The sequence below is a fragment of the Callithrix jacchus genome, chromosome 10 (assembly GCF_049354715.1).
Source record: "Callithrix jacchus isolate 240 chromosome 10, calJac240_pri, whole genome shotgun sequence".
Taxonomy (NCBI): Eukaryota; Metazoa; Chordata; class Mammalia; order Primates; family Cebidae; genus Callithrix; species Callithrix jacchus.
Genome location: NC_133511.1, coordinates 69,897,068 through 69,922,606, shown reverse-complemented (window position 1 = coordinate 69,922,606; position 25,539 = coordinate 69,897,068). Strand labels below are relative to the sequence as shown.

At 42.5% G+C, this 25,539-nt stretch overlaps 3 pseudogenes; all 3 read right to left on the bottom strand.

Annotated features, from left to right (window-relative positions):
- Window positions 1-281: 281 nt before the first annotated feature.
- Window positions 282-4,259, bottom strand: LOC100403722 (methylcytosine dioxygenase TET1-like; annotated as a pseudogene).
- Window positions 4,260-4,388: 129 nt separating this feature from the next.
- Window positions 4,389-17,495, bottom strand: LOC144576493 (methylcytosine dioxygenase TET1 pseudogene; annotated as a pseudogene).
- Window positions 17,496-17,586: 91 nt separating this feature from the next.
- On the bottom strand, window positions 17,587-21,399 carry LOC100403352 (methylcytosine dioxygenase TET1 pseudogene; annotated as a pseudogene).
- Between the last annotated feature and the right edge of the window lie 4,140 nt (window positions 21,400-25,539).

Sequence of the window (25,539 nt, the reverse complement as noted above, 5' to 3'; positions counted from 1 at the left end):
CTTTGTATTGATTTCAGTCTTGGATGAGTTTGATTTGGTATAAAAAGAGAAATTTTTGACTTCTAAATATTCATGTGACTTTGGATGCTTGGTTAGTAGCTGAGCTGATAGGTGAGTTGGAAAGCGGAGTTTGCCCATTGAAAACCACTGTGTTCCATGAACTGTTTCTGGATGGTTTCATGACTGTCCTTGTAAGTTTGGGTCTTGGAGGTTTTTATTTTTTAACAGTGTAGAGGATAGCTTTGCAGCTATGAAGCAAACTGGCTGTTTGCTCTAATTCTTCATTCTGACTTTGGGGAGGAATTCTCTGAAGGGCCTTCTGAGAGTTGAGTCAGGGCCTCTAGCTACCACTTGCTCCATTGTTAATCTATCTTTGAGATAAGAGACTTGGTTGAACTGGAGATCCATCTTTTGGTTTTTTACCTGGAATATTCTCAGGAGTTTTTTGTTGATTGCCTTCATTGTGTATACTAGCATGATGACTTATGTTGGAGTGTAAAGAATGTGGAATGGAATTTCAGTTAAAGCCAGGCTGCTGGAACACTGAAACATGACTTCTCCCCTTGATGATCACAACTCATATCAGTAGCAATGGAGTTCATAGAATTGTTAGTTTCCAGTGTCTTTTAGGAATTTATAAGACTTGTTTTCCAATGTCTTGCCAAATTCTTCAATACTGAATTTTTTTGAGAGGGAAAAAGAAATATTACTTCATTCCTAAAATAGGTATCAATAATGGCCGATCAATATTTTGTGTGTTTAAAGTGGATAATGTATATTTTGTGTGTTTAAAATGGAGAACTCTATTGAGTTTATTGTTCTGGATCCGAGTTCAAGTCCTGGATATCGTTATCAATTTTCTGTCTTTTTGAATCTAAATCTCATTATGGGTCTTATGTATCTGGGTGTTAAGATCTCTTATTACATCAATCCTTTTACCCTTGTATCCCTGTAGCTTTAAAATCTATTAATTATGAGAATTGCAACTCCTGCTTTTTATCTACTTTTGCTCTCCATTTGGTAAGTTTTTTTCCAACCCTTTATTTTGAGTCTTTGTATATCTAAAGATATACAGTTAGATTTTGTCTGTATCTTTTGGGGGATTTAGTCGATTTAAATTTAGGGTTACTGCCATTTGATATTAACTGGCTATTTTATCCTTTCGTTGATGTAAATTCTTAATGCTCTTTACTTTTTAGTGTATTTTTAGAAAGGCTCATACTGGTTGTTCCTTTCTATATATAATGCTTCTTTTAGAAGTTCTTGTAAAGCAGGTCTGGTGGTAATAAAATCTGAGTACTTGCTTGTTCCTAAAAGATTTTATTTTTCCTTCAATTGTAAAGCTTAAATTGGCAGGATATGAAATTCTGGGCTGAAAGTTCGGTTCTTTAAGTATATTGCATATTCGCCCCCACTCTCTTCTAGCTTGTAGGGTTTCCGCTGAGAGATCTGCTGTAAGCCTGATAGGCTTCCCTTTATGGGTAACCTGATCTTTCCCTCTGGCTGCCCTTAATATTTTCTCCTTTGTTTCGATCCTGGTGAATAACGATTGTGTGCCTTGGGGTTGGTCGTCTTGAGGAATATCTTTGTGGTGTTCTCTGTATTGCCTGGGGTTGAATAGTGTCCTGCTTTGCTAAGTTGGGAAAATTTTCCTGGATTCAGATTCAGATCCAAGATGGCCAATCACTAACAGCTCGGGATTGTAACTCCCAGTGAAAGCTCAGAGGACGAGACGACGCCACACTTTTAAACGAATTTTCATCACTTACAGATCAGCCAATTCCCAGTGGAGGAGCCCCACGGGTCGCCAGCATGACTCTCGTGGCCGGCGCAGCAGCTCTTCATGCAGAGCAAACGGGACCACTTCCCCTACTGACCAGAGTTTGGAGCTCCAGGAAGTTTGTTGCAGACTCTAGGGAAGCCAGACCAGAGATTCCAGGGCAGAAGAGCACCATCAGTCTTATTGCTGCTATTTAGGCTGCCACAGTGGGTTGCTCAGATCCCAGCACTGGGAATCAATAAGTTGGACGTCGACTCAAACCTAATTAGAAAGGCAGTTCATCTACAATGAAGGGAAAAAAACAGCCTAAGGCATCCGAGTATACCCAAAATCAGAACCCATCAGCAACGGAACAAGCCCTGATGGAAAAGGACTCATCAACAGAACAAGTCCTGATGGAAAAGGACTGTGTTCCATTATCTGAAGTAGGCTTTAAAAGGTGGATGATAAGAAACTTCTGGGAGTTAAAGGAACTTGTTCTAACCCAATGTGAAGAAACTAAGAACTTTGAAAAAAGGTTCGATGAAATGATGAAAAGAATAGACAATATAGAGAAGAATACAAATGAACTTATGGAGTTGAAAAATACAACACGAGAACTTAGTGAAATATGTACAAGCTTAAATAGCCGAATGGATCAAGCAGAAGAAAGGATATTAGAGGTCGAAGACCGACTTAATGAAATAAAACAAGACAAGAGTAGAGAAAAGATAAAAAGGAATGAGCAAAGTCTCCAAGAAATATGGGACTATGTGAAAAGACCTAATATACGTTTGATTGGTGTACCTGAATGTGATGGAGAGAATGAATTCAAGCTGGAAAATACTTTTCAGGACATTATCCAGGAAAAAAATACTGAATTCTTTAAATGACACATGTTACAGTTGGTAAATAGTATACATGCTTATTGCCATTTACTAGATTGTACAATTTTGCAGGTTTGGTTCATTTCTTTTCAGCCTGTTTTTCTAATCCTTGGCTTTTGAAACATTGACACTGAAATCTCCTTTGATGTGATCAGTTAAATGTGATTTTGTTTTGTATCCACTTCACCTTGTTGCTGTCATGGTTTCTTGATTCTTATATTTTCAACAAAATGTGGGTTCCATTCCAATTTTTGTTGTTCCACATGACCACATTTACTGTAGTCCATGGATTCTGACTTGGGGCCATTTACTGGTTTGTTGTCAAAATCTGCCTTTAAAACTTGGGCCTGCGTTTCCCTCTGGAGCCTCTTATTTTCCTTTGTAACTTCCAGATTCCTCTTTGCAGGCTCAACACAAGCAACACGTGGTGCTAAACCAGGTCATCAAGAGATCCTTCAAAGTTACTGCAAATCAGCAGGAAGTTGGATAACCAGTGAAGCATGGAAGAGTCCTCACTCTAGGGCTAATGGGAACCCCTCAGTGTTAGCTGGAAGAAAGCTTATATGAACCTGCTTCTCATTTTTTTACATTACTTATACCCAATACTGGAGATACTAAATTCTCTAAGTTTGATGGAAGGAGCATTAAAGGTAGCAATTTGATTTGAAGAAACAGAAAGACAGGCAAGTCTGGGACAACACCCCCACTAATACCAAGAGTTTCTTGTTGCTCTAAGAGTACCAAAGACCCCTCCTTAAACTGAAATAGCACCAGGAATCTTGGGTGGATCTGGGGTCTCACCTGGGGTCTCACCCAGGGCCTCAATGTGACCTGGGTCAGCCCCAGGAAGTTCCCATTGAAGTGGGATGATAGCATCAAAGGCCTGTCCTAGGACAGAGGGGACACCAGAAACTTCCTGCTGATTAGCAGTAACCTCTTGGCTCTTACCTCTAAAGAGGGATTTTGTACACCACTTAGTCTCTGCATCAGGAAGGACACGAGTGTCTTGTCTTGGAACCAAATCATTTTCTGAGCGCTTTACTCCCAAGTCAAGATCTTGTAATGATGATCATGCTGCTTTCCTAAACCCTTACAAAGTGGAACCTTTTTGGATTTCGCTATGACCAGTGGGGCTTGGGAGAGCTGCCTGCAAGAGGTGCTTCGTAGCTCCACTGTAAGCCCATTGCAGGTTAAGGACTCTGGGTTCTGATATCCTCAGTCCTATCAAAATTCATACATGCTTCTGTCAGAAGGCTTCTGACTGGCATGGTTGGTTTGGATTCTGGTTTTTTCTTAACATCTCTTCAATTATTTGCTTTAATTTTCCAGGGCTAAAAATCTTGACCAATGCCACATTTTTGTTGGCGGCCTTGATTTCTTCATAGCTGACCCTTGTTCTTTTCTGTTTACATCTTCCTGACTAATCTGGAAGGACTTGCCTGGCAGGATCAAAACATAGGTACAGAGCAGGAAGAAATGAAAGCACAGAAGTCATTGGTCCTTCGGAAAGTCTCTTTTCTGGGGAGAATCTGGATGCACTGCTTTTGAGCCCAGTCACAAAAGGTTTTGGTGGTTGGCCAGGTCATACTCCCAGGGAAGTGCATGGCTTCCATCTCCGAGCCTGCACCAGCTCAGGCAAACTTTCCAACTCTCACTCATGCCAACAACTTTGGAGCCTGGGGCCCCACAGGGCTTGAGGGGCACAGGCAGGTCATGAGGAAGCCTACTGGTTCCCAGCACAGTCAAGGCCCGAGCCCCAAAATAGGCAGCTGCTTCCCAAAAGACCAGAATGGAGAGATGCGGGAAGGGCTGCGTGTCTTGGGTGTGGCAAGAGGGTACCCCAGGGGGGCAGACCCGGGAGTAGAGGGGCCAGTGGCTGCCTGCACAAAGTTGCACAGGAGCAGCCTGTGGGGTCCTTCCCCTCCAAGCCACTGGAGCAGCAGTGTCTTCAGAACAGATCTCAGGGACTGTTTATTCCTTAGGTCCTTTAACAGAAGACTTTGAAAAGAGATCTTAAAGGGCACTACTCATAACAGGCATTAGTTCTTCCCAAAGCCCGACTGCTGTGGGCATAAAGTTGATTTCTGTGGGACTTAACAGAATTGTGTTGGAATGGGTCATCTCAGAACAAATAAAATGGAATTAGATATCTGAGGCTTATTGAAGGGGGCTGGAAGGGAAATGCCCATAAAGGAAGAGGGATCTTGAGAGGCTAGGAGCCATAAGGTCACAATGCAGGTCTCATCTTTTAGAGGCTGGAAAATTAAAACAATTTCAAGGAGATGTTAAGGGAAAAAACAATGTTAGATGTCTGCATCTCCAAGAATGTTTTTGGGAAGGTTAATGGAGACCTTGAACAAAGCACCAATGAGAAGTCCAGTATCTGACAAGACTAGGCTTATCTTAATGGCTCTGTACTCATTCATTGGTCAGAAACAAAGGAAGTGGAGGCTAGACAATGCCATGTAATTCTAAAGCACAGTGTCTGAGACCATCAAATATGCTGTCTGCTTTCAAATCTGAAAGGCATCTTTTCGTGGCTACCACACTCCATTCTCGAACTATGGAACTCCTAACAGATGATGGGAGCATCTTCTTCATAGCTTCAGTGGGCCCACTTTGCTGAAGGGGGAAACTTAAAGGAAGCTTAGAGCAAACTCTTTTTCTCTGAAGCTTTAGACCACAGCTTTTCCCCTCATTACTTTTTCCTTCACTCCTTTGCTACTCAATTCTTCTCACACTCAACTATCACCATTGCAAATCTTGGTAGCTTCCCTAGTGGGGTGACCCCAGTCTTTTATTCCTGAGGGGCTGACGCTTTAATCATACCCTTATCTGGGGAATGATCCACATGTATGCTCATAGTCACAATGGGTCAAGGAAGCACCAGAAAATGTCCAAGTGGATCACTTGGCTTCACATATTTTTACACATCTCTTCCTTCATACATTGTAGAAAGGCAATATTCTCTTCCTGCTAATCACGATCAATTACTTTTGACAGTATGGAAACTCATCACCTGATGACCCCTGTGTGTAGTAGACCAAGGTATCTGAATGACAGCCATTAGTTGTAGTTTAATGAAACCTTGAGTCTTTTACCCAGAGGAAACCTGCTTTGGGACCAAAATCTCCAACCCTTGATAGCTAAGACTTCCAGAGAAGGGAAGTCAGTCTCCTAGTGGACTATTAGAAATGACTATACATAAGATAGTCCAGTGTTTACCCCTTGGCTTCTGGTATATGTTACTTCTATTGGAGACCCAGCTCAATAGAGATCTCTAATTATTCTGAAGGCTGACATTCTGCTTCTGTGAAGTGTTTCTGAGATGCTGCTTTAGTTGTGCTCTTAGAAGGTATGCTCAATATCCTGAGGACGGCTGCTTCTGGTAGTTGAGATAATGTTATACTACTAATGAATCCCATGGTCATCAGCCCTATTCTATTCTGCACGTGCTTTGCTGTATAACATGTCTTCTCCATTGATCCTGTGCTGTGTCGGGTCTCTTGCCTGTAGATAAGGAATTTTGGAAGCCAACAAGGTAGGCCTAATGGCCAAGGCTCTGTGGACAGGACAAGCAAACCCATGCCCAAAACAAAAACATAACTGGAAGTAGAAACCACTGGCCCTCCCAGAATAAAGAGGCTTAACGTAGTTCTGCACTGCCATTAAGTTCTGAATTGCTCCTTGAGCAGTACATCGGGGGTTCAGGAACCATACATGGGATCTTCTGCTGCCGCTGATGCCATTCTATAAGCCATCATTCCAGTTCTGAGCTGAACAGTGAAGGCTAGCTGACTCCAACAGGCAGAGTCACTTCATCTACTTGAATGTTCAGTGCCTCTTTGGGTAGATGTCTTTTAACGATGCAAGCTTCTTCACAATTTGGGCATGACTCCCATATGCTCACATTTATGCCCCTCTCCCAGTCCCTCTCGCTTCTAATAACCTAGTCCCTTTCTTAGCCTCAGATTTACACAGAAGGCCATTGGCCACTGCCCAGGGATTTAGAGAAATTCTCACCTTGGGCTACTTTTTCTTCCATAGGAAGTGGATAACCAGGTATAACAAGTCCACTAATTAGACTCCTCCTCCACTCTCTTGAAACTGCCCTGGATATGGCTGTAATGCACAGGTCATGCATCTTAATTCATAGCTTGCCAACCCATCTGTAAACAGGCTCTAGCTTCAGTCATATGAACCTACTCCACAGGGCCACTGATAGGATGTGAGGAAAAAGGACTGGTGCAAATATTGTGGGTGCCCTGAGCCTGAGCTACCAGCTCATGCAACTTATGCTCTCTGGTTCTGTCAGGCTTGGTCCCAGAATAATCACTTCCCCCTTATAAACCTGGACAGGTCCAGTGAGAAGGCTATGGTCTTGTAGGTCAGACAAACCCATTTCTGAATAGACTATTTTGAATGCATCATCACTTGGTACCCCATGAACACAGCCCAGTAAAATGCCAGGAGCTATTTCTCAAAAGATCTACAATTGTTTTGCTATAGATGTGACTAATTTCAAAATGCCAGGGATGTTTACAGTGACAATTCCATAAGCTTTATTCTGCATCTCTTCCTACCACTGGCACCTCCAGTTCCTAAGGCTTGAGTGGCAGTGATGCTTGCACCAAAGCCTGGACCTGCTGTAGCACTCATTCCTGCTCTGGGTCCTCTTAAAGTTGGAAGCCTTCTATGACTCTTCATATTGCCCAGGGCAGGATTCCTAGGTGACAAGTGTTATCTCAAGAATTCAAAGAGGCCTACTATTCCTTGTGCCCTCCTCTTTGAGATAGAAAACACAAGATAAAGGCTTTTTCTTTCTTCTGGAAATGTTCAACGTAACCTTGGACCTAATTAAATACTTCTGACGATGGGTCCTAAAATTCTTTGGATTTGTCTCTACCCTCTGGAGCATGTCTTTTTACAGCCTTTACAAGTACCTCGTGTTCTTTTGGCCCAATCAGAATGATCCCACTGGATCACTGATGTTCTCTGGGATGTTCAGGCAGTCCAGGTTTGTAGGACTATATGGCAGATGACAGTTAATGTGCCTGAGGCAAACTGTATGAGTCTTATTTTCTATCCTGTATGAATATAAACTTTCTGATCATCTTATAACAAATAGAAAGCAAGAAAACTGCCAAGTTCTCTATCATGCCTTCAAAAAGCTTTCTATTTGGGTGGGGAGGGCAGGTTCAGAACCAAGTCCCCATTTGACAGTCTTAAGTAACCTGGAATAGTAATTTAAATGAGGAAAAATAACCAGTGTGGGTCTCTGCATCCAGGATACGTGGAGACTGTTTAAAGCAGGGACTCTATTCTAGATGCTAGTCTTTGTAGTAAATAGAGGAACCATGACTATACTTCCAATTTCTGGATATCTGTGTTGACTCACTGTTCAGTAATCCTCAGTCTAGTTTTTCCTTCCCAAACGTACAGTTGCCTGAGTAAATTACCATAGGTGCCTTGAGGAGGAGCTGAGATAATCATGGTACATAATGGGGGCTTTTTCAGGGCTTCACTATTTAAGGATTCAGGTACCTCTTCAAGGAGTTCTAGGTAAAGAAACTGACACGAGTTTGGGAATTGAACCTAACATTGATCTCACTAGTGGTTATCTCAGCCTCCTGATCCTCCATTTTTGTCTTGCTCATAAGTGGTGAGCAGAGCCTTGCTGGCTGCAAATCTAATTTGGTGCTTGGGGGACAATACTTAGCAATCTCCAACTCTCTCTCTGGGCAAGCCCCCTTAGGGTCCCCTCTGACCTTTCTGGCTCTTACAGAACTGCAGCTTTCTGACTTGATAAATGTTACCACCTGGATTCACTATAGCTTTCTATCCCCATAGGTAGTGATCAGCTTATGTCTGTGACTACCTCTACTGCCATTTGTTCTGGCCTGAGGAAAACCATCACTGCACTACTTAGTAGTGACTTAGTAGTGTTAGTGTTCATGTCATCAGATCATTTATGATGGCCTTGATGAATGTCTTTTGGCTTCTCCCTTTGGACATAATCTTGATCTTCTCCCCTTATGTCTATTATAATATGTTCCCTTCCCTCTGTCTTCCAGGGAATTCTAAGTTTTTTGCTTGCTGAGCAGTGGCCATCACTATTTCTCAGGCTTACAAGAGCCACCCTAGTGAAAGAGTTCCCCTGCCCCATCACAGGACATGTGATGGGTGTGGCTCGCGTGTTCAACTGTCATGCACTTAAACACCTTACAAGAGGAGGGGAGCATGCAGATGGGTAGGGCAGGATCCTATGCTCCAGCCCCACAGCAGCATGCTGGGCAGCACCCAGACTCCTGAAGCTCAAGTGGACTTGCTATCATGCATTGTTTTACTCTTGCCATCTGCAGACGGCTTGAGCATTAAACAGCTTAGTGGACCCTCTGCCTTTCTTGCATGGGTAGAGGGCCAGTGTGACAGCTTGCCATATCCTGAGCTCTTGTCTAGCATCCAGAAAACAGTTGCACAAAAACTTGAAGGACGAATGGGAGGTTTGAGTGGTGGATGTGGCTCCCAGTGGTATGGCTAGGGAGCTGGAAAGGGAATGCAGTGAGAAAATAATCTTCCTCTGGAATTTGGCCATCCTGACTACCCCCACCAAACTCCTGAGTTCATATGCTCCTTTTCTATTTGCTGCTGTTCTATTCATCTCCATGTCTGCTCATCTGTTCATCTGCTCATCTTTTGTGGAGCCTGGTGTCTGGGGTTTATGTGAGTTATGGCAGGCCAAAAGGCAACTTTGAGGCATGAAAATGGGAATACCTGCTCCCATTTAGGGACACTGGCTTTCAGGCTGAAGAGTGGGGCTGTTGCTCAGGAATAGCCCTCTTGTAGCCAGTATTTCCCTGCCCCTTGTCTGTATTCCCCTCTGAAGATGCACACATAGCTGCCGTTAGAATATGGATAATGACCAATCTTAGCTACTTCCTGCTTGACAGGTGGTGGAATTTAAGGGAAAATAGTCACATTCCTCCCAGAGGTTTATTTAAGGGTCCTTGGCAATAGAGAGCCGTTGTCTGAGATTCCAGTCGCCTGTTTGGAGTTTGGCCGCAAAGCAAGAGAAATTTTTATAAGGTTAAGTATGCAAGGGTTATACACGGGTATTATACAAGGAAAGAATCTAGTGCCAAAGATATAACAATAAGTGAAATATACTAACAATGTTGTACCCTGAGCTGTTCACCCTGATGAAAGAAATTAAACCTTATACAGCAGTGGTTAAACTTTAGAAGAGGTAACTGTTCTTGCCTCATCTGCAGCAATTAATAAATACACCTTGGGAATTCTGGAGTTTGTGGGATGGCATGGTGGCCATAAAAGCAGCTTCTGCTTTTTTGTGTCTCCCTATCTTTATTGTGAGAGACTGAGGTAGCCACTTTGCAGAGGTTCTTTAAAGCACTGCCTGGTCCCAGGGCCCATTTCTGCAATGTCCCCCTGATAACAGGGGCTGCCTGAGTAATATATTTATCCTTCCCAATTCCTCAAGTGAATCAGGAGATAGCTGTGCTTTCAAGGGCCCTTCTAGCCTTTCCAAAACATTTTCGTTAAATTCCTGGTCTATCATGGTCTATTTCATCAAATTCCTGGTCTATCTAATTGAGGCTTGGTCCTAGTTCTACATAAGCCCTCTATTATGCACACCTGAAAAGGTCTCCTCTTCCAGTCTCCTCTAGTCATTGGAATCCCAACCAGAGTCATTTGCTGTTGCCACTTTTCTTCCAGTTGGATAAAGTTTGCCCTCCTCCCTGATGCCATATATGATACAAAGCTCATCCCCAAATTTTTCTGCCACTAGCAGAGGAGTTTGCTTCTCAGTGTCCATCAGGGTTTAATTTTCAGAGTAACATTTTTAAGAGGGCTTAAATATTTGGGTTACATTCTAAAAACTCTCTCTCCATACATAACAATCTATATAAAGACTCTCGGGGATATCTGAAAACTTGCCAAGATCCCCTTAATTTGCTTTAATTTCTGTGGAGAGAATAGGACCTGGACCTTACTGGAGCCAAATTCACCAGGCATCTGTTGGAGGGGCAAGAGTGAGCCTGGGGCTTGTCTATTGTATTTCTGGGAGGGGGCAGGAGAGACTGAAGCTGGATAGGGAGGTTGACATGGACTTGGAGAAGCAGGGCTGGAGGGAGCTGGCTGCTCGGCTGGGGTGCCTCTGGAATCCATTTTAGATTTTTTGTGATGGCCCCTTGTGACCTTTCCTTAGATGGCAAATGGGGGAGGGCTGCATTAGCCCTTCAATGCTCTAAATTGCCCTGCAAGGTATAGAAAGGCTGTGCATATGGAGCCTCAGACAATCTGTCTTCATTCCTATATTAAAAGTCCAACTGCCTAATAGTATTGAAGTAAATGACTCCTGAGGCCCATCCAGTCCTTTATAATTTGGCCAAACCTTTGTGCAGAGGGCTAGAGGCATTTTGTTCTCCCGGTATTGAGGGTTAAAGCAGTCTCCATGGTTCAGGGTACACTCCAGAGGAGTAAAAGCTGGGGGTAGTAAAGAGCTGGTTGCCTTTTCTGAAAGTAAGAGAAAGAGGCGGTCCTCATTTCCCTCCTTTCATCAAAAGCTTGGGGTATAAGAAGGCATTCCCTCTTTTGTCCCCAAGTCCCAGTGACCCTAGACAGATGCCACCCATGCATACCTCTGCAAACTGCAACTGAAGTAGGGAGCACCTAGAGAATAGGAATTATCCACTGTTAACTGTATTTTCCCTGCTGTCGGCAACCTATGAGCTCCCTGGGCCTTTAGCCATGGAGCACGGCCTCCTTCCCTGAAGCAGGAGTTTAGTCAGCAGGCGTTTGTTCTGCCTATACATGGTGCCTGTCTCCTGGCTTTGGATTCCTCAGATCTGGTTTCCTTTCTAGGACCTCAGCCTAAAGCCTGGAATTGAGTTTCAGACAAAATATTTCAGAGGCCTGCATGTATCTAAGTCTCAAATGAGGCCAGCCATATTTACAGTTATTAGCCAGAAGGGGGCACTTCATTATTTCTATCATAAGCAGAGTGCTAGAACCTTCTCACCTAAGGAGTAGGAAAAGAAATTGGAAGGGAAAAATACAGTGTAAGTGGTAAAAGCGGGGAGGTCTAGGGGAAGAACCTCTATGCAGGGCCCCAAGGCAGCTGCAGTTTTCTCCTGCCCTTTGTGGGCATTATGCATGGCTTCTGCTTGCTGCTGGACACAGGTACCTGAGCTGGGAGGGAAGGCGCCATGTACCACGTGCATGTGACTGTTGTGATGGGGCTGGGGACTGCACCTCTGAGACCACATGGTTCTGAACTGTACCTTTTGGCTGAGTCAAATGCCATCATTTAATATCATTGCTGCAGTCTGTAGCAAAGCCATCAACATTATAAAAGAAGAAACAGAAGCCATTTCAAACTGTGAAAGAGATACCATAACAAAGTCTAGGGGTCTTGGCCAATGGAGTTCCGTCTTGGAGTCTTCCAGCAAAAGATAACTTTGGCTGCCCCAGGGCTTTACTCCAGTCCCATGTGACAGCCAGACCACTGAAGGGAAACATAGCCAACATTCCTTTAACTTACAAGAGTTGGCAGGGTATGGAAAAGAGACAGATCTGACAGTTCTGTTTTAACTTGCAATTTTTTGTGTAGCAGACAAGCTCTGAGGAAAGTTCCCTGACCCTCATTGCAGGATATGTGAAAAGGGTGTGGCTCTGTTTAGATGCTGTGTGTGCTCAAACCCCTTAGAGTGGGAGCACCCCCTGGCTCCAGCCCCATAGCAGTGTCTGAGGTGGGAGCCTGCAACTCCCAAAGCCCAAGTGAGCATATGTTAGTGTGCTCAGTGGGATGGGTGGGAAGCTGGAAAGGGGACGGATCAGAATTAACTACTGGATGAACTGAAGTGCCTAATTTGCAGGCCAAAGTCACCAGGGAAAGACTTGCTCTGTGGTAAAGATGGGACCTTCAGAGGGCGTATGGTACCTTCCAGGCGGTAGAAAGTGATTTTTGAAAAACAAAAGCTGAATGAAGCTCAGTTTGTGTATGTGGTGCCCAAAGGCAAAGACCAGAGCGGTTTCTAGTCGGCCATCTTGGCCCCTCCCTCCTTTTTTTAGAACACACATTCCAGTTAAGATGGAACTCTATACAAATGGATAAATTATTTCTCCTTACGCAAATATGCACAAACCATAGACAATAGGATTCTTATACTAGATTCAAGTTGCCTTTAAAAACGGGAAGTGCTTTTAAAATGTTTACAATGATCTACGCAGGAGAAATATTTTAAAAGGAAACATTAAGTTTATTTCAAAAGAATATGCGAATTTTCTAGCAGTGATTAGAAGATGTTGGAGCAATGGCAACATTAATTCAGCTTATTTTTAACTGGTTGTATGTGTTTAAACATCAGAAGCTTTATGGTTAACACTGTCTTGATTTTATATCAGACGATGAACCTGATCAAATCCTCTAAAAATGACTCTTGTTTCTTAAACAGTGATCCTATGAAGGTTAATTTTAACTGAAACATTTAATACTATAAAACTTATTTTTACTTAAAATATGTTGTCTAATTGAGAAGTTAGGAATACCCACCCTGTTTATATATCAGACTTGAAACGGGTGAAGACAACATGACTTTCTTTTAACAGCACCTTGAAAAAAAATGCACTGAACTAGCAAAGGCATTAAGAGGGAGAAAGTCCTTGAGACCCAATAGTTACAGAGCCCCGCAGCATGTGTGACAACACCGTCATGGGTTAATGTTAATGCTTTATGAGAAGAAATTTGGTTCACTTCATTCACTTCAGAGGGAAGTTCTGGACCTTCATTAGCTGCCTGGTGTTTCTGTTCTGAGGCCTTCATTTTCTTGTTCTTAGCTTCTTTAGCCTCAAACTTACTCTTTAGTTCCAAACAGTACTGGGGCTTACTCACATTTTTGTGCTGGTAACAAGACAGGGGAGAAGCAGGTTGGATTACTATGGTTGAGATGCTCAATGGGAGTGGTAGAGCGCAGCTCTCCCCAGGCACGTACAATCAAAACCAAGCCCTGAGCAGGTGCAATGGCCAGTCCACCAGTATTTGCATCGAAAAAGATGTGCTCATTGTCTGAACAATACTCATCAATGTGGGGCAATTTCTCTTCGGCAGGTGACGAGGGGTCATCAGATAGGAGCTTCCCTGATAGAGGCTCATCTGCTTCAGAATGCTGCTCATCTTCCATTGGGGAAGTGGCAAGGTCTTGAGCAGAGATAAGGAAGAATGGCTGCTGGTTTGGCTAATGAGACACTAGTGGCTCAGTCACACCAGTGGGAGGCTCAGAATTAACAAGGGGCTCCACAGGAGCAGACAGGGCAGGGAGAGGAACCACGTCTTCAAGCTGTGAAATGCCAGGGCCTTCTGCAGCAGCTGCATTGGCACCACTGAGTCTTCCTGAAGGCATCGTGCAGTGGGGAGTGCTGCTTAAAACCCACACGAGGCTGTTGGATTATTCTTCAGTGGAGTTAGTGTGGCTGAAGCAGTCATCGGGGACCAGGAGAAGCCTAGAGATGGCTCACTTATTGGGCAAGAAGAAGAGGGCATCAGTGAATAGGTTTAGTGTTGACTGAACTTTTTCAGGTAAAATGGGGGATTGGTTTTGCTGCAGGTTGCATGGTCTGTTTTACTCCCTAAGGTTGCCAGTGGCAAAGCCTTACTGTTGAGTTATTCTGCTTGATTTGGGGAATAGCTTTCTTCTCCACTGCCCTTACGTTATGTGCAAAAACCTCCATTATTGTAGCCTCCTCCTTCCCAAAACGATAACAGGCTGAGTGAAAAACGTTTTGTTTTTCGTGGGGTGCCAGGACCTTGAGGGCCCCAGATTTGATCTTGGCTTCCATTCCTTCCTTAGAGCCACTCATCTGTGTCTGAAAGTTTATAAAGAGGTAGCACATGGAGCTGTTCATCTTGAGGAATAACATCCAAAGAGTGGTTATCCCCTTGAATGGAAGCACTGTGGTTGGTACTTTAACTCCTGTTATGAGTGTCCCTGTGAGGGTGAGCACAGAGGTTCATGCAAGCAGTGACCTCAGAAGGAATGACTTGCAACCAAGCCAACATTCTTGGGCAACATTTTCATACTCCACCTGGATCTGGTAAGCTACTGGAGCTAATCGTGTGGCCAAACTGTTATCTTCAAGGTTTTTTCATGTAAGGAAAAGCTTGGATCAATTCTAAATCTTCTGGGGCTTAGGCTTCTACCAGACTTACAGCCATTAAAGTACGTATTTCATGAACAGCCAAGAGAATGAAGCTCCACAAGTATCTGGATCAATTCCTTGACATGTACAGGTACAATTTTCATTGAGGGTGCATCTTCCATCAGTAGGATGCCCACTGTATGATAGACTTTCTGTGAGCACTGTGTATAGCTGATCGGCTTTTTGGAAAGGATGCCGTCCCATGCCATGAGCACCACCATTACAGCAGTTGGACAGAGGTGACCTGTACTCTGCTGAACCAAACTTCATCACTGCTGCTTCTTAAAACCCACTTAGCATTTGACACCCATCAGAGCTTGTCCCTTGTTTACTGGAGTACATTACTATTTCTATCCTTACTGCATTTCCTTTTAGAACAAATCCTATTCTCCATGATTTCCCTGACTGCAGAAACACTTGGTCCTGCCCCAAGGTGTATATAATATGGGCCTGTGTCTTTTTGTATAACTCAATCAAGACAGTTGCAGGTGGGCAGTTCAGAATCTTTATAGACTTCAGGCTTTTTTTATGATCAGTAAAGAAGTTCATGGCATAATCATTGAAATCTTTCTGTGCACTGTCCACTGTGGACAGCTGATGTTCTAACACTGGCTGAGCAGACTTCCTCTTCACTTTTGGTAGAAACCAGTGTAATTCCACCTGAACACACTATATTTACATTCCTGAGAGTTAGTGCCACCTCTAGTAAGAGCGATTCATGAGATACCAGGCAATGTTGGCACTCTGATGCATGAGTTGCTCCTTAACCTGCTGAAACTGTATCTCGTCACTGCCAGCTATCATGTTAGCACACTGGTTAAGTGGAGAGGAGAGCTGGGTCAAAGGATGGGCTTTCTGATGGGCATTCATCGTTAAAGCTTATAATTCTCACGTATCATCAGTGAATGTCTTCCCATTGGATTCCATTTTGAGATGAAATAAGCTGAGTGAATCAAAGTTAACCCTTCATCTTTTCCTCTGCTGACTCAGGATATCTCCATAATTTTGAGTGGAGAAAATACTGTTTGGGTTGTATAATGGACCTCATTTGAGCCAGTGGTTTCCATAATTTGGTTGAGGAAGAAGTTTTCCCAAATACAGTAGGAACATCATGTGGACAAAATCTTGAAATTTCAATGCTATCCAAATGTCACATATTGTGCTACACATATGTGACAATGTTTCCTACTTCTGATCATTTTCTCAATAACTTACAACTGTGGGCTCCGTTTTCCACCCAATGTCTTGATGGGTTGGATTTTTATCTTTTTCTGGGATGTGTTCTTTGCTTTGTTAATGAACCATGATTTTGTATTGAAGGTGGTTTCTGCTGTATTATACAGCAAAAAATTCAGTCAGGAGTAGGCACACTACATGCCACAAGGCTTTTGGGTGTACTTGCAACTTTTTGTCCTGTAGTTTCACATAACTGAACTTAGGCAAGCTGTCCCAACTGTGCTGCAACATCTTCAATTTGAGTATGGGCTGCATCCTGATGGGATAGATCAGCTAAGTCCAAAATTCTGCTGTACAGTAACTGGTTATAATACCCTACTTCATTATTTCTTGGTGGCAACTGATAAAAAATTCTTGGAACAACTGTCAAGAGTAATATCCCTGGAGCAATACTTGTTTTGGTTTCAGTCTTGGATGAGTTTGAGGTTGGTATAAAAATAAATTTGACTTTTGAATATTCATGTGACTTTGTGGATGCTTGGTTAGTAGCTGAGCTGATATGTGAGTTGGAAAGCATAGTATTTTGCCCATTGGAAAAAGTTCATTAAACACGGTGGTTTCCTAAGATGGACATTGATGAAAATTTTGTGACTCCTTGTAAGTTTGGGTCTTGGTCTTTTCTTACAATGTAGAGGATAGCTTTGCAGCAATTAAGCAAACTGGCTGTTCTCTGCTGATTCTTCATCCTTCTCCGACTTTGATGGGGGGGAATTCTCCGAAGGGGCTTCTGAGAGTTGAGTCAGGGCCTCTATGGCTCCCACTTACTCCAATGTTAATCTCCTATCTTTGATTAATGATAAGTTGGCTGAACTGGAGACCAATCTTTTGGTTCTTTACTTTGTATATTCTCAGGAGTTATGGGTTGATCACCTTCATTGTTACTAGCATGGCGACTTATGGTGGAGTGTGAAGAATGTGGGATGGAGTTAGTTAAAGCAGGCTGCTGGAACACTAAAAGATGACTTCTGCCCTTTCAAATGATCACAACTCACATCAGTAGTAATGGAGCTCATAGAAATGTTCTTAATGTCTTGCCAAAATCTTCAATAGGGAATTTTTTAAATGACACATTTGTTTCTCTTGGTAAATAGTGTACACTTAATGCCAAACAATTTTGGAGGTTTGGTTCATTGTCAACTTCAGAATTTTTCAATTTTTCAACTTCTGGGACATTAGCACTGAACTGTCCTTTGTGATAAGTTGAATGTGATTTCTTTTATGTCCTCTTCTCCACCTCGATGCCTGTCATGCTTTCTTCATTCTTAGTTACATTATCGACAGCATGTGGGTTCAATTTCAATTTTTGTTCTTCCCATGAGCACATCTACTGTCCATAGATTCTGACTTGGGGCCATTTAAAGGCAATTTTGACGACAAACCATTAAACCTTTGGGCTGCTTTTCCTTCTGGGGCCTCTTGGTTTTCTTTATACCTCCAGATGCCTCCTGGCAGCTCAAAACAACTGATCCTAGGTGTGAAACCAGATCATCAAGAGACTCTTGAAATCTGAAAATCAACAGGAAATTGGGCAACACCCAGTGAAGCATGGAAGAGTCCTCTCAGAACCTAATGGGAACCCTTGAGTGTTAGCTGACAAGAAGCTTATGTGAACCGGTTTCTCATTTTCTGCATTGCTTATAGCCATTATTGGAAATAGCGAATTTTTCCAGGTTTGACTGAGAAGTGTGTCATGAGCCAAAAGGCTAGATCTGTATACCACCCTGGACTGCAACTTCATATGGGACAGTGCTTTGGGGCTCAGGCCATTTGGAAGGAGCATTAAAGGTAGCAACTGGATTTGAAGGAACGGAAAGAAAGACAGGCAAGTCTGGGACAACACCCCCACTCATGCCAAGAGTTTCTTGTTGCTCTGAAAGAGTACTGAAGACCCCTCCTTAAACTGGAATAGCACCAGGAATCTCGAATGGATCTGGGGCCTCACCCAGGACCTCACCATGACCTGGGTCATCCCCAGGAAGTTCCCATTGGAGTGGGATAGCACCAAAGGCTATCTCTTAGAAGAGAGGTGGTAACAAACTTCCTATAGGCTTGCAGTAATTTTGAAGGTCTCTTGATCTGGTTTTAGTACCAACAGTCACTTATTTTGAGCCTGCAAAAAAAAAAAAAAATCATTATGGTAGGAGATGTAGACTCACCAAAAGCCAAGCAGTTTCTAAAGTTCCATTCAGGTATAACCTTAAGACTGAAATGATTGCTACTCCACATCCATTTTTAACAGGATCCAGGTAAGAATCAGATAACTTAAGAGATTCTACTCGTGAACCCAACTCTTCTGAATGCTGGGATTTCCTTAAGAGGTAACTTAGGGGCTTGCTCTTTAAGACAAAGGACCACACACTGTCCTGAGCAAACATTTTGGAGAACCACTGGTATCATTCAGTGTCTCTTCAGAGAATAGTTCTTCACCACTGCATGTCCCTTTCAGTGGCACAAGGATCCCATCTGCAGGGCTACTGTGATTAGGGATACTGACTTTAGTAATCCTTAACTCTTTGGAACCAAGACTGAGTTGTCTCTTGGCTCTTAGCTTTAAAGAGGGATTTTGTACACCAGTTAGTCTCTGGATCAGGAAGGACTTGGGTGTCTTTCACTGGAACTGAGTCATTTTGAGTGCTTTACTCCCAAATCAGGGAGTATTTTTTTTTTCTTCTGTTTTTTGACTTTTTAATTATGGCCATTCTTTATTTTTTTTTAAACCGATTAAATTTATTTTTTTTTTGAGGGAAAAAGAGAAAAAGGGGAAAAAGAGAGGGAAAAAGGAATATTACTTCATTCCTAAATATGGGTTTCAATAATGGCCGATCAATATTTTGAGTGTTTAAAGTGGTTAATGCATGTTTTATGTGTTTAAAATGGAGACCTCTATTGTGTTTATTTGTTCTGGCTCTGAGTTCAAGTCCTGGATATCGTTATCAATTTGTTGTCTCGTTGAATCTAAATCTCATTATGTGTCTTATGTATCTGGGTGTTAAGATCTCTTATTGTTGCATTAATCTTTTTACCCTTGCATCCTTGTAGCTCTGAAATCTATTAAGTGTGAGAATTGCAACTCCTGCTTTTTATTTATTTTTGCTCTCCATTTGGTTGGTGAGTTTTTTTCCATCCCCTTGTTTTGAGTCTTTGTATATCTTTAGATATATCGTTAGATTTGGTGGATAATGTATATTTTGTGTGTTTAAAATGGAGAGCTCTATTGAGTTTATTTGTTCTGGATCTTAGTTCCAGTCCCGGTTACCGTTATCAATTTTCTGTCTCGTTGAATCTAAATCTCATAATGGGTCTTATGTATCTGGGTGTTAAGATCTCTTATTACATTAATCCTTTTACCCTTGTATCCTTGTAGCTTTGAAATCTATTTTGTCAAATGTGAAAATTGCAACTCCTGCTTTTTATTTATTTTTGCTCTCCATTTGGTTGGTACGTTTTTTTTTCCAACCCTTTATTTTGAGTCTATGTATATCTTTGGATATACCGTTAGATTTTGTCTGTATCTTTTGATTGGGAGATTTGGTCGATTTAAATTTAGGGTTGCTGCCATTTGATATTAACTGGCTATTTTGTCCTTTTGTTGATAAAAATTCTTTATGTTAATGCTCTTTTTGGTGTATTTTTAGAAAGGGTCATACTGGTTGTTCCTTTCTGTGTATAATGCTTCTTTTAGAAGTTCTTGTAAAGCAGGCCTGGTGGTAATAAAATCTCTGAATGCTTGCTTGTTCCTAAAAGATTTTATTTTTCCTTCAAATGTAAAGCTTAAATTGGCAGGATATGAAATTCTGGGCTGAAAGTTCTGTTGATTAAGTATATTGAATATTGGCCCCCACTCTCTTCTAGCTTGTAGGGTTTCCGTTGAGAGATCTACTGTAAGCCTAATAGGCTTACCTTTATGGGTAACTTGATCTTTCTCTCTGGCTGCCCTTAATATTTTCTCCTTCGTTTCGATCTTGGTGAATCTAACAATTATGTGCCTTGGGGTTGGTCTTCTTGAGGAATATCTTTGTGGTGTTCTCTGTATTGCCTGGGGTTGAATAGTGTCCTGCTTTGCTAAATTAGGAAAATTTTCCTGGATAATGTCCTGGAGAGTATTTTCCAGCTTGAATTGATTCTTTCCGTCACATTCGGGTACACCAATCAAGCGTATATTAGGTCTTTTCACATAGTCCCATATTGCTTAGAGACTTTGCTCATTCCTTTTTATCCTTTTTTCTCTATTCTTGTCTTGTCATTTTGTTTCATTAAGTTGATCTTCGATCTCTGATACCCTTTCTTCTGCTTGATCCATTCGGCTGTTGAAGCTTGTACATATTTCACTAAGTTCTCGTGTTGTATTTTTCAACTCCATAAGTTCATTTGTATTCCTCTCTATATTGTCTATTCAACATTTCATCTAACCTTTTTTCCAAGTTCTTAGTTTCTTTACATTGGGTTAAAACAAGTTCCTTTAACTCCCAGAAGTTTCTTACCCACCTTTTAAAGCCTACTTCAGATAATGGAACACAGTCCTTTTCCATCAGGGCTTGTTCCGTTACTGATGAGTCCTTTTCCATCAGGGCTTGTTCCTTTGCTGATGGGTTTTGATTTTGAGTATACTCGGCCTTCTTAGGCTGTTTTTTTCCCTTCATTATAGATGAACCGCCTTTCTAATTAGGTTTCTGAGTCGACGTCCAACTTATTGATTCCCAGTGCTGGGATCCGAGCAACCCACTGTGGCAGCCTAAATAGCAGCGATAAGACTGATGGTGCTCTTCTGCCCGGGAATCTCTGGTCTGGCTTCCCTCTTGAGTCCGCAACAAGTGGCTCTGACTTCCTGGAGCTCCAAACTCTGGTCAGTAGGGGAAGCAGTCCCATTGGCTCTGCATGAAGAGCTGCTGCGTCGAGACGCCAGCAAAACCGCTGCGGCGGCCACAAGAGTCGCGCTGGCGACCCATGGGGCTCCTCCACTGGGAATCGGCTGATCGGTGAGTGACGAAAATTCGTTCAAAAGTGTGGCGTCGTCTCGTTCTCTGGGCTTTCACTGGGAGCTACAATCCTGAGCTGTAAGGAGTCGGCCATCTTGGATCGATCTCCAGGGAGTATCTTATAATCACAATCATGTTGCTGTTCTAAACCCGTCAAAAGTGGAATCTTTTGGTCTCCAATGTCTTGCAAAAGTCTTTGAGAATTTGGCTATTACCGATGGGGGTTGGGAGAGTCACCTGCTAAGAGGTGCTTCATAGCACCTTTGTAAATGCATTGCAGGTTAAAGATTCCAGTTCTGAAAAACTCAATCCTATCCAAATTCATGCATGCTGCTCCAGCTCTTGTCAGAAGGCTTCTGACTGGCATGGGTGGTTTAGGTTGGTTTTTTTTTTTTTTTTAAACGTCTTTCTTAAATCAATTGCTTTAATTTCCAGGGCTTAGTCTTAACTGATGCCACATTTTGGCTGTCTTGGTGGTCTTTAGTAGCCATTTTTCTTTGATTTACATCTTTATTCCTGACTTGGAAGATCTTGCATGGTAGGATCAGGACATAGAGTAGGAAAAAATGAAAGGGCGCAAGAAAGAGTCATTGGTCCTTTAGAAAGTCTCACTTCTGAAAAGAATCTGAGCTCTTGAGCTCAGTCACACAAGGTTTCATTCACTGGCCAGGACACACTCCCAGGGCAGTGCACTGACCCCAGCTCCAAGCCGGCAACAGCCCTCAGGCAAATTTTCCAACTCATGCTCCTCCCCACAACTTTGGAGGCAGGGTCTCTTGAACGCAAGGAAGCAAAGAACATGGACAGGTATGGAAGGAAGCCTACCTGCTCCGAGCAGTCAAGGCTCAAGCCCCATAGGTGGGGAGCCACTTCCCAAGGGTACACAGTGGAGGGGGGAGGCAGATAAAGCTATATGACTTGGTGAGAAATGGGTGTGCCGAAGGGGCAGACCCAAAAGTAGGATTAGGGGCTGCTCACACAAAACAGCATGGGAGCAGACTGTGTGGCCCCTCCCCACCAGGTCAGCCCCTCAGAGCAGCACTGTCTCCGCATGACAGGCCTCAGGAAGTCCCTTTATTCCTTCTTAAATGTCTTTGACAGAAGTCTATGAAAAGAAATCTCAATGTACTCTACTCATAAAAGGTATAAGTTCTTCCCAGGGACCAACTGTGTGGGCATAAAGTTGAAGACTTTCCTGTGGGATCTGCTGTAATTGTGTTAGCATGGGTCTTCCCAAGAACAAAGATGGAACTAGATATCTCAGAGGCTTTATTGAAGGGGGCTGGAGGGAAAATGGCCATAAAGAAAGATGGGGAGAGAGGAATTTCAAGATGCTAGGAGCCATGGGGTCACAATGCAAGCCTCATCTTTGGGAGGGTGGAAGGAAAATAAAGGTTTTATATGTCTGTGCATCTCTAAGAAAGTTTTGGAAAGGTTAATGGAGACCTTGAACAAGGGAGCCTATAGAGTCCAGTATCTCACAAGATTAGGCCTGTCTTAATAGTTACGTGCTGATTCATTGGTCAGAAACAAAGGGAAATGAAGCCCAGACAAAGCCATGTATTTGTAGAGCACAGAGCGCAGTGACTGAGGCCATTCAATATGCTATCTGAATTGAAATCTGAAAGGCATGTTTTCATGGCCACCACAGTCCATTCTTGCACTGCATGGATCTCCTTGAAACATGTGGGGAGTATCTCCTCCATAGCTCCAGTTGGCCTCCCGTTCTGAAGGGAAACTTAAGGTTAGTAGAAAAAACTACAGGCCATTTTATCTGAAGTTTTATGCCACAGCTCTTCCCTCATTCCTTTGCTGCTCAATTCTTCTCACCCTCAACTATCACAATGGCAAATCTTGGTGTCTTACCTAGTGGGGTGACCCCAGTCCTTTATTCCGAAGGGGACTGACACTTTAATCAAGGGAGCACCAGAAAATGTCCAAGTGGATCACCTGGCTTCACATATTTTACATATATCTTTCATACATTGCAACCCTCTCTTCCTGCTGATCAAGCTCAATTCCTTTTTTTGATACAACAACTTGTCCACAAGTGTTGACCCCTGGACGTATAGTAGTCCAAGGTATCCTGATAGCAGCTGTTAGTTATAGCTCAATGGGACCTTGAGTCCCTTGCCCAGAATGAATCTGCTTTGGGAACCAGAATTTCCAACCCTGAAGAGCCAAGACTACTTCCAGAGATGGGAAGTCAGTCTCCTAGCAGACTATTAGAAATAACTATATAAGATAGTGCTGTTTTTAACCCAGTGGGTCCTGGTATATGGTACTTCTATTGGAGACCCAGCACCATAATGATCTCTAAACACACATGTATTCTGAAGGCTGACATTCTGTTCCTGTTAAGTGTTCTCTAAGATGCTGCTTTAGTTTTATTCTTAGATGGTATCCTCAATATCCTGAGGAAAATTGCTTCTGGTAGTTGAGATGTTACACCACTAGTGAATCCCATGGTCATCAGCCCCATTCTGTCCTGCTTATCCTTTGCTGTGATACACGTCCACTCCTTTGATCATGTACCATGTTGGTTCTCTTGCCTGTGGATAAGCAATTTTGGAAGCCATCAAAGTAGGACTAATGGCCAAGCTCTGTGGATAAGAAGGTTGAACCCATGCCCAAAACAAACACAATTATAAAAAAAAACTACTGGCCATCCCAGAATAGATGCTGTGTTGTTCTGACTTGCCACTAAGTGGCCTCCTTGAGCAATATATCTGGGCTTTAGGAACCATACATAAGGTCATCTGTTGCCACTGATGTTATTCTATAACCCATAATTCCAGTTCTGAGCTGAATAATGAAGGCTAGCTAACTTCAACTGGAAGAATTACTTCATCTATTTGATAGTTCAGTGCCTCTTCTGGTAGATATCTTTTAAAGACACAAGAATCTTCACAATTTTGGTCTGACTCCCATATACTCATATTTATGCCCCTATCCCAGTCCTTGTTTCTAATCTAGTCTTTCTAAGCCCCTGACCAGACAGAAGGCATTGGCCACTGTCCAGGGATTTAGAGAAATTATCATTTTGGGCCACTTTTTCTTCACAGAAACTGGATAACCAGGTATAAAAAGTCTCACTGATTGAAGACTGCTTCTCTGTTCTCTCGAAATTCCTCCTGTATATAACTTTAATGCATGTGCCATGCATCTTAGACTATAGCTTACCAGTGCATCTGGAAACAGGCTGTAGCTTCAGTTGGTCTTATGGCACAACTCCACAGAGCCATGACTGGATGTGAGGAAGGAGGACTGGTGCAAATGTTGTGGGTTCCCTTAATCTACTACCTGTTCATGCAACTTTTGCTCTCTGGTTCTGTCAGGCTTGGTCCCAGATTAACCACTTCCATCTTACAGACCTGGACAGGTCCAGTGGTAGTCTATGGTGTGGTAGGTCAGACAAACCATTTCATAAAAAGCTGTTTAGAATGGATGATCACTTCATACCTCATGACCAGAGCCCAGTAAAATACCAGGAACTATTTCTCAAAATACAATTGTTTTGCTGTAGACAAGGCTAATTTCAAAATACCAGAGATAGCTATAATTCCATAACCTGTGTTCTGCATCTCTTCCTACCACTGGCACCTGGAATACTTGTCTGTTAGTTCCTAAGGCTTACGTGGCAGTGATGCTTGCACCAAAGCCTGGACCTGCTATAGCACTCATTCCTGCTCTGGGCCCTCTTAAAGTTAGAAGCCTTTTATGACTTTTCACATATGGGCCAGGGCAGGATTCCTAAGTGACAAATGTTCTCTCCAGAATCCAATAGGATTCTTACATTATTTCAAGCTACTTGTAAAAATAGAAAGTGCTTATAAAAATATATTTATAATTTATGAACAGCCTCCAACCATTACAACAATGACTTATTTTACACAGGAGAAATATTTTAAGAGAAAACATTTCATAAGCTTATTTCAAAAGAAGATGCCAATTTTCTATCAATGATTGGAAATGGTGGAATGGCACCATGAAATAAGTCAGCTTATTTAACTGTGTATGTGGTTAAGCACCAGAAGCTGCGTAGAGTTAACACTGTCTTGATTTTATATCATAGAACATGAACCTGTTAAAATCCCCTTAAAGTGACTCTTGTTTCATAGTAAACAGAGCTGCACACCACCACTCTTGAGTATCCCAACCATTTCTCCCTTGTTACCAGCACAAAAACCTGAATAAACCCCGACGTAGTCTTGGTAACAGTCTCAAGGTTAATGCCTAAATGAAACACTTCTTTTATGTATTTAAAACTGTAAAAACTTAGTTTTGCTTAAAATGTGCACCTTCCACCAGTTGTCAAAATAGTTAAGAACACCCACCCCACTTATTACTATTTTTACCTCAGACTTTAAATGCGTCAGATGAAAACATAGTAAATGACATGACTTTCTTTTAACAGCACCTTGAGAAAATGCACTACACTAGCAAAGGAATTAGGGGGAGGAAA